Source organism: Bombus vancouverensis, chromosome 13 (genome assembly GCF_051014615.1).
Source record: "Bombus vancouverensis nearcticus chromosome 13, iyBomVanc1_principal, whole genome shotgun sequence".
Lineage (NCBI taxonomy): Eukaryota > Metazoa > Arthropoda > Insecta > Hymenoptera > Apidae > Bombus > Bombus vancouverensis.
Window position 1 is genome coordinate 325,241 of NC_134923.1, and position 13,617 is coordinate 338,857.

Consider the following 13,617-nt stretch of genomic DNA (forward strand, 5'->3'; position numbering starts at 1 on the left):
AGAGTGTTAGTCGCGGAGCAGAGTGCGAGTCGAGAAACAGTGTGCGAGTCGAGAAACAGAGTGCGAGCGGAGAAGCCGAGTGCGAGTCGAGCGGAGACGGAGGTTGCGAGTGGCGTTGCCGAGAGAGTGTGGATTGCGCTGTGTTCTGTACGTTTAGTATGAATAGTTCAAGTTAAGCCACAATCGTCTTTTCTGTCTGATTAACATCTCTATTGTCCACTTTTTGTAAACATATTACATCACGATATTACATACATGGAGCAACCAGAACTCTTTAGAGTTCCAGGTAAAGACAGAACTAAATTTGTGTGTAAGCTCAAAAAGAGCCTGTATGGACTGAAGCAAGCTGGAAGAATGTGGTTTAGACACATCGATAGCATTTTAAGAGGTATGAGTCTGAACCCATGCGTGAGTGGTCCATGTGTGTATGTGGATGCGTCTAAAAAATTTATTGTAGCTGTGTATGTGGACGACATCCTTGTGTTTGGGACGAATGAGTGGATTGAGATATTCAAAACTAGGATTAAGGACAAATTAGATGTTAGAATGCTAGGTGTAGACACTCAATTTCTGTCCATCCACCTGAGTAAGCCAAACAGCACCACTGTAGTATTCGATCAATCTGTACAGATAGGTCAAATGCTGGATCTGTTTGACATTACCAGTGAGGTTGGGGTGGTGGGAGTGTCGACACCGCTAGCTAGAGAATGTGAGGCTGGTTTTGATATTGAACGTGATGAGCCTTTCGACAGTAAATTATATGAACAAGCTGTGGGGCACATAATGTATGTAGCTACTGTAAGTCGTCCTGATGTTGCGTGTGCAATAGGGAAACTAAGCCAAAGATGCGCGAATCCGACTGTATCCGATTGGAAAGCAGTGAAGCGGGTATTCAGATATTTACTAAAGACCAAAGACTTGAAGTTAGTATACCAAAGGACCGGGCAACCTCTGAAGGTGTTTTGCGACTCGGATTTTGCGGGTTGTACGGTAGACAGGAAATCCAGGAGCGGGTATGTGTTCATACTCGCTGGTGGTGCGATATCCTGGCTATCCAAAAAACAACCGATTATAGCTCAATCGACGTGCGAAGCGGAATTTGTGGCAATGCAGGAAGCAGCAAGGGAAACAGTGTGGATTTCTTTACTGTTAAAGGAATTGGGTCAACTGTCATATTGCCCTCGCCCCTGCAAGATATTCTGCGATAATATCGGAGCTATTTCATGGTCAAAGGACGAAATAGTTGCTGAGAGTTCTAAGCACGTCCAAGTGCGTTACTTTTACGTTAAGAACTGCGTATCGAGGGGGATACTAGATTATACTTATGTACCTAGTCCTGAGAATGTGGCTGACATTCTCACCAAAGGCCTAAATAGGATTAAGACTCAGCAATTTACCAAAGCTATGGGGCTTGTAGAAACTAGCGATCAAAGGGGAGTGTTGAGAAATGTTAAGTTGGTACGATCGCTGCTTACTACAAGCTAAGTTGGTACGACTTCTAACGACGCTCTTTTGTCTTAGAAGTCGACCACGTTGTTCTATTGACCTGGAGATTCCTGTGTGGTAAGACGTGTTATAAGACTGAAATATATTGGAGAAAACGAATCTAAGTGAATCGTTATTTTATAAACCCAAAACCTTATTAAATAACAATCAAAGCCATGTGTCCTGGGTTTTGGTTATGGTGTATGCAAATTCGTCGGGCGGTAAGTTTGCCAAGCTTAAAGCGTTCTCTATTAGTTTCTTCTGTGTGGTGTATCTTTGCGTCAGTGTATCATGGTATAATGTTTTCATTTCTCGAGTTTATCAGAAATAGGAATAACCTTTTATAGAAAAAGAAAATTTTATATTTATGTATATTATATTTTTTTTCTTTCCTTTTTTTTCTTCTTTTTTTTTCTTCTTCCCTTTTCTTTTTTTTTTTTGTTTTTTTTATTGTTAAAACCTTTGTTTTATTTTAGGTTTTACGTACTTGTTATCAGTGAAAATAAATATTATGAATACTACTTGGATTGGAATTATATACATATATGCGTACAAAATCCATTTCTACATGTTAGATATAATAATATAACAATACTACGTAGATTAATACATAATAAAATATCCTTTTACTCCGGTTATATTTATTACTAACTCTCAATTAATCTATCTTAATTATTTTCTAACCACTTTCTATATTTATCAGCTATTTTATTTCTTCTTGTTAATCTGCGAAATCCATGCATGTACACTTCCTTGTATGGTGATTGATTGTTCACGAGGTAAGTTGCACTTTCACTGTTTTCGTTATTCGTTGAACTAACACGTTTTACATTCAAACAGTAATTGGAACACTCGTAATAAACTTCTTTTCTTTTTCCAAGTTTCCGCTATCTGTGTCATTCGACAAACAGTGCCACGCCTCCACAGCACCGTTATAACATTTAGCGATGCTGCTCTTTGCATTAAGGCAATTGAAGTTAATTCGTTCGTTTATTTTCAGCTGGTACATGGTGTTCCGCAAGCAGGGAGCCATAACCTATTTTGCATGTAGACCTTCTTGTATGATGATTACTTGTTTACAAGGTAACTTTCACTTCCCCTCTTTTAATTATTTATTGAATCGACATGTTGTATATTCAAACAATAATTGGAGTACACATAATAATTTTCCCTTTTTCTTTTTAGGTTTTCGCTATCTGTATTATTCGACGAACAGTGTTACACCTCCTTTTGATTTATCCATAATATAGTTATAACATTTAGTAACCTTGTATTTTGCACCGAGACAATTGAAACTAATTTATTCACTTATTTTAGGTAGCTGTCATACATTGTGTTCCACGAACAATGATCCATAACCTATACTTGCACGTACACTTTCTTGTATGTTGATCACTTGTTCACAAGGTAACTTTCACTTTCACTAGTTAATTGTTCATTGAGTTAACACGTTTTATATTTAAGCAATAATTGAAACACGTATAATAATTTTCCTTTTTCCTTTTAGGTGTTCGATATCTGTATTATTCGACGAACAGCACTATAACATATACCACCGCACTACGTTGCCCACTGAAATCGCTTTATTCATTGCTTATTTCGATTATGCGCTAGTTTTAACTTGTTTAAATGCACCGTTCGCGGAATCCCTTTTACTTCGATCTTGACGTTTTGGTTCTGCAAGATTTCTAGCACTTTGTATGGTCCAGTATATTGATCGGAGAATTTTCCTTTACTGGGTTCTTTTAGTAAATATATCGAATCTCCTATTTTAAAATCTTGGGGGTTGATTCGTCGGTCGTAGTATTCTTTTGATCTTAGTTTGGATTTTATCAAATTTTCTCTTGCCATTCGTTGTACGGTGTTAATTTTATCGAACAGGTCTTCGAGATATTCTGCGTAAGTTGGTTCCATGTTCTCTTCGATTATTACTTCACCAGTAGGTTCTCTGGCTAAATGTCCAAAAACTAATTCGTGCGGGGAGAATTTCGTTCCTTCGTGTACAGAGGTATTATAGGAAAACATAGCTAATTCTACCCATTCGTCCGAATTTTTGGAATTTTCAATGTATAATTTGAGATATTCTATCAGCACGTGGTGAGGTCTTTCGATTGAACCGTTACTTTGTGGATGATATGCCGTCGTGGTGTATTGTTTGATGCGGAATCTCTTTGCTACTTTCTTCATTTGTGAGGATGTAAAGTTCGTTCCTTGATCAGTGAGAATAGCTCTCGGTGATCCGAAACGACAAATAAATCGCTTTACAAAAGCGTCCGCTATCTCGGCTGAAGAGATTCCTCCTAGTGGAATCCCAATTGAGTATTTTGTTAATAAATCTTGGATGGTTAATATATATTCATTTCCCTTTTGAGTTTTTGGTAATGGTCCTACAATATCCATACTAATTTTATCGAATGCTTTACCTGGTGTGTCTGTAAGTACCATTGGTTGTTTTGCTTTTATTCTTGTGAGTTTCTTTAATTGACATTCCTTACATGTTGTTACGTAATCTTGAATTTCCTTTTTATATTTTCCCAATAGTAGTGTTGTCGTATTCTTTGATAAGTTTTGGTAATTCCTTTGTGTCCTGCTACGCTTGATTCATGTTTTTCTCGTATTATGTTGTTCCGCGCTTCCACAGGTGGAGTAATTACTTCTCCAGTGCAAATGGTGATGGATAAGGTTTTTTCCATAAATATTTCCTTTAATTTTCTGATTGTATATCGCCAGGGTATTTCCTCCAAGTTTCCTTTGCTAATGCTGAACGAAGTTAACTGTTTTTCATTTACTGCGTCTAATAGAGATCTTAGCGAGTTTAATAAATTTTCTGGTATTATTGGAATATTTCTATTTTCCTTTATCGGTAGGAATACAATGTATTTTCCAGAATCGTAATTCAATCTTGCTTTTTCTAACATTAAATCTTCATAACGAGGTAATTTTCCCGTTTCCTTCATTTCTAAGGTTCCTTTATCTATCGGATTGCCATGTATATCTATAAATACTACTTTATGGTCATTTACTCTCGCAATTGAGTCTCGGGTTTCTGAAATTCTTAGTTCCGCAATTATCGTAAGTCTCGTGTCCTTTTCTCGTTGTTGAATTAGTTCTGGAATTACAGTGGAGGTCTCTTTTTCGCTTGTTGTATCCGTGCCTTCTTTTTCTCGATTGGTTATTTCTCTATCTGTACTTACATCGATTTCTGCTAATGCTTGGTTTAAATATTTTATGGGGGTTTCTTCTATTGTAAAATGTTTTCGGGTAAAACCCTTTCCTTGATTTTTAGAATCACTGGATTGAGGCAAGACGTGTGGTTTAGCTTCGAATATGGGAGAGTCTTCGGTTGACGTATCTATTTCGAATCTTTTTGAGACAGGATAGCGAATTGGTGAGACTTCCTCTCTCTTTCTGATTGATAAACAAACTTCCGGAGGGTTCCTAGATAATGCGTCTGCGTTTGCGTTCGCCCTGCCTTCTTTGTATACAATATCAAATTCGAAGTCCGATAACTTTAATTTCCATTTCCAAATTCTTGAAGTAGGATCTTTGATAGAATGCATCCACACTAAAGGTTTATGATCGGTTACGATGGTAAACTTTCTTCCGTAAAGATACGGTCGGAAGTGCATTGCGCTGTAAACAATTGCCAGACACTCCTTTTCTATGGTAGAGTAGTTTTGTTCGGCGGGATTTAATAGCCTTGAGGCATACGCAATCGGCAAATCCTTTCCGATTGGCCCTTGACTCAGTACACCGCTTATTGCATATCCTGATGCGTCTGTAGTAAGGTTAAAGGGTTTAGAAAAGTCTGGATATTGCAGGATGGGTTTCGTCACTAACGCTGTCTTTAAATTATTGAATGCGTTTTCTTGATTTTCTGTCCATTTAAAGGGAGTGTCTTTCTTTAATAGTTGTGTCAATGGTTTCGCGACCTTGGGGAAATCGGGGTATAAATCTTCTGTAATATCCTGCTAGTCCCAGAAATTGTTTGATATTTTTCGCCCTCTTTGGTCGTGGAAATTTTGATACGGCTTCGACTTTCTTTGGGTCGGGTTTCACGCCATCCTCACTAATTACATGTCCTAAATAATTCACCTCGTGTCGTAAAAATTCGCACTTATCAGGTTGTAATCGTAATTTAGCTTTCCTCAGTCTTTCCATTAATTTATTAAATTTAATTTCGTGTTCTTGGAGAGACGTGGAATAAATCACTATGTCATCCAGATAGACGAATAGTTCTACTCCTTGCAGACCAGATAATATTGAATTCATCAAACGTTGAAATGTTGCTGGGGCATCTTTTAATCCAAAGGGCATTCTTTTGAATTGAAAATGCCCGTATGGTGTCGAAAATGCAGTTTTGCGGGCATCTTCCTGTGACATACGGATCTGGTGAAAGCCCGATGCCAAGTCAAATGTGGAAAAATATTTTGCACTTCCTAATTGATCCAATATTTCTGTAATGTTGGGTAGTGGGAAGGCATCGCCAATCGTTTTATCGTTCAATTTTCTATAATCGATGACTAATCTCCAGCGCTTCTTTCCTTGCGAATCGGGTTTTTGGGCACAATCCATAACGGGGAGTTATATGGAGATATTGATGGTTCCACTACGTCCGTATCTAGTAGTTCTTGGACCTGTCGATTTATTTCTTCTCGATGTATTGGTGGATATCGATACTGTTTAGTATTGATGGGTATATTATCCGTTGTAATTATCCTATGTTCCAGAACTTCGGTTGCTTCCAATGTATCTCCTGGAATATGAAACCTATCTTGATTATTACGAATCAATTTTTTAGCATTTTCCTTTTCTTCTTCGTTCAAATGTTCGAGTCGTAGTAACTCATTTATTTTATCGTATCTACTTTCCTCCGATCTTAGAACTGTATTGCACGCTGTCCTAGGAAGCGGGGGGGGGGGGATTTTCAAATTCTTTAATTACCATCGTTGGTGTTGTAAATACGTAATCTCTCGAAGTAGTATTTATTACTCTTATGTAACCTTTTCCTTTATGATTCCTCACAACTGCATTACCAAAATAGATTCCCTTGTTCGGCTCGATTCTTGGAATAAATCCCTCTTTTATCTCTGGATTAGCGATATTAATCGAACACGTTATTGAACTTCGCTTCAGTATAAATATTTTTTCTTTAGTATCGAAGGGAATATAAATATTTCCCCACTTGATATGTTTTTCCTCATAATCTAAACGAGCTTTACAACCTGCAAAAAATTCGGATCCTAGGATTCCGTCTTGATCGATTAGCAATGAATCATCGACTACATGAAAAACAACCGGATGGCCCGCAACCTGTATTACCGTCTGCCCTAAGAAGACCAGGCTCGTTGCCGTAATTCCTCGCACTTCGATTGATTCCTTTTCGTCGATGATGGCTGAATCGAGTATAGCAGGTTTCTTGATAATGTTGATTTCCGATCCAGAGTCTAATAATAAACTCGTCTTAGTCTTTAGATCTGGGGAAACTATTCGTGCAGTTGGGGTCGTTGGGGAATCGTTAAATTTTATTGAAATAATTCGGGGAGGTCGCCTTCCGAATCTGAATTCAACTCCTGATGATTTTCCTTCGCCGGTTGCTTGTGCTTCACTCTTTTCCTTTTGCCTTGAGATTCTGGATTCTCTGTCTGTGACCTCGTTTGGTTGTGGGATGACTCCCCCACAATATTTAGTGGTTGTTCGTTCGATCTTATGGTCGGCATTGCGTTCGCTCTGTCTCTCGTTATGGGTGGTGGAGTCGATCTCGCGGGGGTGGCTGTCCTTGTTGTGTTTGTTGCCGTCGGCGCCGGTCGCCTGGTTGCCGCCTGTACTCTTGGGCGATTCGGCGTATCGTTCCTTCGTGGCTCGCTCCATTCTCCCGAAGGACGTGTTTGGTTTCCCGATGGTCTCGAAGCATAGGGTACGATTAATCCGGCATCTACTCGGGCTTTAAATTTGTAACAGTCTTTCACTAGATGCCCGGGTTTTTTGCAATAGTTACACGTGATATTTTGTCTTGTAGAATTCAAAAAATTCTGCGATGGAGGTAGCGATCTTCGATCTTGGCGGTTGTTCCTGATATTGTTGTTAGTGTTCGAAGGATGTGTAATCTAATCAATTAAAATTTTATATTTTCACGTGAAAAGTTTCTTTAGATAATTATTATCAACATGATGACTAACTCTTACGGATTAATACGTGTCTGTAGGGCAATCCGGTGGACTTGATCGGCTTTTTACTTCGAAAGTTGAGTAATCGGTGTCGCTTTCTTACGCATCTTTGAACTGTATAAATGTTTTAAAATTGTTTGATCCAGAATGTACCACACCGGACAATCAAGAAGGCAGGTGCCTTGACTACAGAAAATGTAAACCTCTGCAAGAAATATGGCAGATACAGTACCGTACAGCCACCGATTTTTATAGACGATCAGTGTGCAGATACCAGGGCAATGTTACGATCGTTTGCTGTCCGAACGATCCAAACAAAGAGAAGAGAGAAATTTTAATAAAAACTGTGTACAAGTATAAGGCTTTGCGACCACCATACTGTGGTTTTAGCAACGTCTCTCATACCAGGGTGGTCGATGGTAAACCAGCTGAACTTGGTACGTTTTATGTCTTTCTTTCCGATTAATAATAAGCCATTTACTGCAAAGAATGAACTTTAAAGGCATTAAACAGCACATCAATGTACATTTCAATTAGACTAAATAATAATGCTATGATTTCATCGGTAGTAACTTTACTTATTAACTTGAATTATTTCTTTCTTTTACTTCATGTTAGGAAGAGTATCTTTTTGCTTGAAATAAAGAATTGATATAGGAGTAATAATATGGATAGAGATCAAAAACTGTTAGGGCAGAAATTACACGTTTGAACTTTATAGTTCAGTATAGTTCAAATAGAAATTATATAGAATTATTTGATAATTTGCATTCCACTGGAATAAAAATTTAATTTCTGTCTTTATCAAATCTGTATTTCAGAGTATTTGTACGTATGTACTTATCGTCTGCTGTATGATCGAATATCGAATAGGTAATAATCGTTGTTACTCGTTATGTGAGAAAAAATTATGTATATTCACAACTATGACTATTGCATTTTAGGCGCTTGGCCATGGATCGCTGCATTAGGTTTTCGTAATCCCCGAAACCCAGACAAACCACTATGGAAGTGCGGAGGTTCCCTGATATCGGCTAGGCATGTTTTGACCGCAGCACATTATGCACATATGGATGGAATAGAAAACATACACAATCATAATATTGCCATTCTTAGATTGGTGGAGGAATTGCCATTTTCGAGTAAGTCCTCAAATATATATATATATATATATATATGCTATTGAGTATTACTGAAGTATCATATCCTGAAATTTCTTACTGTACACATATATTGTGTCATAAAGCATGTACAATTCTTTCTCATACTTTTGGTCATTCGTTTCCTGCATTTTCATTTATTCTTTTATTTTTCAGGGTACGTATATCCCATTTGTACGAAAGAGCCCCTACGAAAGAGCAACTTCGTCGGCTATAACCCCCTTGTTGCTGGATGGGGAGCATTAAGATATAGTAAGTGATATCAATTTTATAATAAAATTAAACAGTTCCAGTCTTAAATATCTTTCTTATTTTCTTCGTAGGACGACCACGACGTAATGCATTAATGGAAGTACAAATGCCAGTGATTAAGAACGCCGAATGCAAAATAGCTTATTCCAAATTTCCTAATGCACCTGATATCACTGATGGTATAATATGCGCCGAACATGCTCAGGGTCGAGAGGATTCTTGTACGGTAATTAAGTTACAGAGTTACTACAAACTATACGGTATCTGAAGACACGTTAATTCGAATTAACATCAAATCGACGTCTTAAACATTAGAAATAATAGATAAACACAATTTAATAATCTTGCCCACTTCTCACACCTCATTGTGGTATTTAATCTAATTTCCTTCTAATCTTAGTTTTGCTCAAAATACATATAACATGTACATTATAAATTGGAGTATTTCAATACACAAATCAGTAGAAGATTATTACTGTATATAAGTATAATTTCAATACAATTCGATCGATATATTTCAGTATCTTTGATTAAAAATTTAACGATCCTTTCAGGCTGACCGCGGCGGACCACTGCTGATACAACATGAATGAACCTCGTATTTAATAGGTATTGTGTCTTATGCTTATAAGTGCGGCACAGCTGGGTATCCCAGCGTTTACACTAGGGTCACATCGTACCTTGACTTCATTCTCCAAGCGATGCAATAATATGATATTACTGTTCCATAAATATCATTGTGTAAAAAACGTAAAGTTGGATTTTCTTATTGTGGAGATAAGAAACAGCTCAAACTTACATTGTTTTGTACGTTACAAATTATAGGCTTAAAATGTACGAAATGTAACTTTGAAACGACACTAATTTTTTACGCACGATAAACCTCCACGACTTAGGTATGTAAAGATGATAAACGTATATTAATTCTATTAATTTGGTAATAATAAACCAACTTTCTGAGAAGTTCTGTAAATTTCGTTTCTGTTGTATCAAGAGAATAATGGAATATTCCACTTAGATCGTATACTTCTTGTATGTACATACAAAATTTTCCGGCTAATCTAAAACACTTCATAAGATAGAGAGCTTCTGGAAATTCGGACACAGAGAGTACATAAAATACAAGATAAGTCTCGTGTCTTTCAAAATTATTTTTTATTCGCTAAAAACGTCCTGTGTATTCATGCAATCACATGCAACCTCGAAACTTCACTTATTTTTTATCACTTTCCAATTCAATACACTGTTTCTGCATTTTTGACTATATGTAAGAGAAATTTCCATTCAGCCAAAGGTGTACTTACAGATTATAGATTCCTATACGACTCTCGGTAAAAATTTATCCGCACTCCAGATAGTTAAAACTTCTGTCGACCGTATTGATCCATCTGCACTCTTCGTATGACGTCAATATCTGTTCAGTGCTGCTGCGTAGGTTTCATTGTGTTACGTCAATTCGTTTGTGACCGTTGCGCGAGTAATGGCGCTTTGCAATGGCGATTTGCAGGAAAACGGTGCAGGATGCTGTGATTCGTTTCTTGCGGTCGGAGGTTTTGTTTGATGCCTATATTTATCAAAGATTTAATGCACATTATGGAGAAAGTGTTTTGTCACGAAGTGTGTTTGAATGGGCACAAAAGTTCAAAGAAGATCGCACAAGAGTTATGAAAAAACAGCTGGACGCCCGTCCACATCCACGATGACAACATTGAACGTGCTCATGAACTTATGCTCTATGGAATAGACGAGTGAAGCTGGATAATGTGGCAAATCATTTGCAAATGAGCCACGGCTCTGCTTATGCAATAGTGCACGACAGATTTGGGTTTTAAAAAGTTTGTGCGAGATGGATGCCGAAAAAGCTGATGAAAAGGTGAAGACGACGATGCATTCGTGGTTCGCAGCTCAGCCCAAAACATTTTTTAATGAGAAAATACGAAGGTCCTTCAGCAAATGGACAAAGTGTATACAGAAATTGAGTGATTATGTCAAAAAATGATGTATGTCTTTTTTGACAATTGCTTAAAATAAATTCTACACCGACAGAGCGGGTAACTTTTTACTCACCCTCGTAAGACACTTAAATTTCCAATCTATTATGATGAATAAAAGAGCTTATACTATTAAATCTAATTGTATTTTGTTGCATGAGAGTACACGTGTATGTGATGTACATTACCTTTATATCCCCTTGAACGCTTCAATATTGCGCATATATACTATATTTTGTGCAGCTTCTATAAAATTTTGTATGTTTGTTTAGGCTGTTAATCGAGAGGCTGGAGTACAAAGAAGTGGCACAATGATGTGGGCTGATGACATTTATAATTATCAAGGAATTACCCCTACATTCGCTCAGGTATATATCGTTGACTATAATGTATTTAACATATATGATTGTTAGAATATTAATAATTAATTTTTAATTCTATCAGAATTTTAATGAAACTGTCCCTTGGGAAGGAAGAACTGATACCTTGATATCACGGTTTGTACATCCTATATATACGACAAATTTTAGAACATTATATAACGAAGAACCAGATCGTCGTGGCCATGTGATGTGAATAAAAGGACTTGAATTTGATGATATTTTTATAATGTTAGATAACATAACTAAGTATCTTCACAGTAAGATAGGATGACATGGTTTACATGATCTTAATGTTGTTCACTTGAGTGATGATATTATAAGGAAAAGTGTAATATCACAGGTAGGATGATTCATAATTTAGAACTACTAACTCATGTATGTATTAAAAATTAAAGAAATATATTAAATTTTATAGGATATTTATGTTTAGTAACCAGTAATTCAGAGATTGGTATTCATTACTATATATTGGTATTCGTTACTATAACGAGGCTGTAGAAACGCACCCTTCCTTCTTTGCAAATGGTCCTGTATTTATGTCTAAGCCGAAACTGGAACCTCTGAATAATTTAGATTTATTCTTGTCATTTTCTAAAATACTTATCTACAGTATACCATAAGGAATGATACCGTATCACACCTAATCAAGTGCCTTAAGAAACATCAACAGGATATCACAGTAATCCCTTATCGACTGATATGTAAGTAAAAGTTATGTGTCATTGTTATACACAGTTATGTGTTAGTGTTATACACAGTTATTTATCATTTTCTATTAATTCAGTTGTAGCCACTACAATATCTATGACACCGGTAGTAATTATAAGATCAATAATGATGTTCTATAAGAGGAAATGATGATTAGGAACAAAAACTTACAGGTAAGTCAAAGTATATGTTATTTGCCATTTGAAAAGAAAGTTACTAACTTAGAATTTTTTGATAAATAACAATTGTGCAAAATATATTGGATTTCAAATTTGTCAAAAATTGAAATTTAAGAAGCATTGTAATAATATAACATTAATATTTTGATTTTTCAGGAGATATCATGCGGTGGATGGATAATATGTAAAAAATATTAAGCAGTATATGAATTTTCATATTGCGTAGAGATAACAAAATGAATTTTAAAAAATGTCGACATGGTAATAAGAAATAGCATCATGACAAAGAATATATAAACACAGTTTCATTTTTTATAAATAAAAATTTGTTGTTCCAGATCTTGAAATATAGTGAAACGTTTAATTAGTATCTTAATATCTTTAAATAATTATTATTTTAGAATCAATTGTAATTGTATCATACGTACTTTTGAATTCGTGCAAGAACATATGTAATTTTGAAGTAGTTATTATTAGGAAATTGTTAGACGCGAACAGTATGCGAAAAGTTAGTATGCAGTGTAATAATTATCAATCAAAACACAAGAATTAAATTCTTGAGGAAAAAATTTCCGGAATTTCTTATTTACATGATTATAAAGAAATCCATAATAAAAAGGAGCTGCTTTCTAATACTTCTTTTCCTTGTAGTGCCTACGTTAATAATAACAAGGTTCGACTTTTTGTTTTTAGAGGGATACTGGAAAATTTGAAAGTACAGTACCATTGGGAAGAAAATCACGATATTGAAAACGATATTTGCAAGTAAATTTCCAAAAAATCTGTTTTCAAATTTTCGCTTTCTATTTCACATTAAAAGAAAGGGCTGCCTTCTTTCTCTGCAAGACAAAACAAACATTCTGAATCTCGTATCAATGAATGATGTCAATAAGTTATTTTTCTTTTCAGATTGAACAATATTCCAGATTTATTCATAATTTCATACTACGCGAAGAATAGACTTTCATAGGTATATAAAGGAAATATTAAGTATAGTGAAACTCTTTTTCGTTGTAGGTGACATATGCTTCACGGTTGAACACATGTATTTTTGAACACATATAAATGAAAAAGTACTCTTATGGAGAAAAAGAATTGATACCTTCGATTGACATTAGATAATGTATATAAACTTATGAACAATCACTATCAGTTTGTATTTTAGGTGCACACGCAGATTTGTTGGAGTTCTTATAAAATGTACATCCTGTACGAACGTTTTATTCTTCCAAATTTTACGATACTATGTCTCATATAATAACTATATGGATTAAACGTAATATAAATGATCC

At 35.8% G+C, this 13,617-nt stretch overlaps 1 long non-coding RNA gene across 1 annotated transcript; it reads left to right on the forward strand.

The window, feature by feature from the left end:
- The first annotated feature begins 10,509 nt into the window (after nt 1–10,509).
- Nucleotides 10,510–12,958, forward strand: LOC143303526 (uncharacterized). Its single transcript, XR_013059917.1, has 4 exons — nt 10,510–11,005; nt 11,500–12,139; nt 12,223–12,319; nt 12,482–12,958. It is a non-coding gene; the product is annotated as an uncharacterized LOC143303526 (long non-coding RNA).
- Nucleotides 12,959–13,617: the final 659 nt, after the last annotated feature.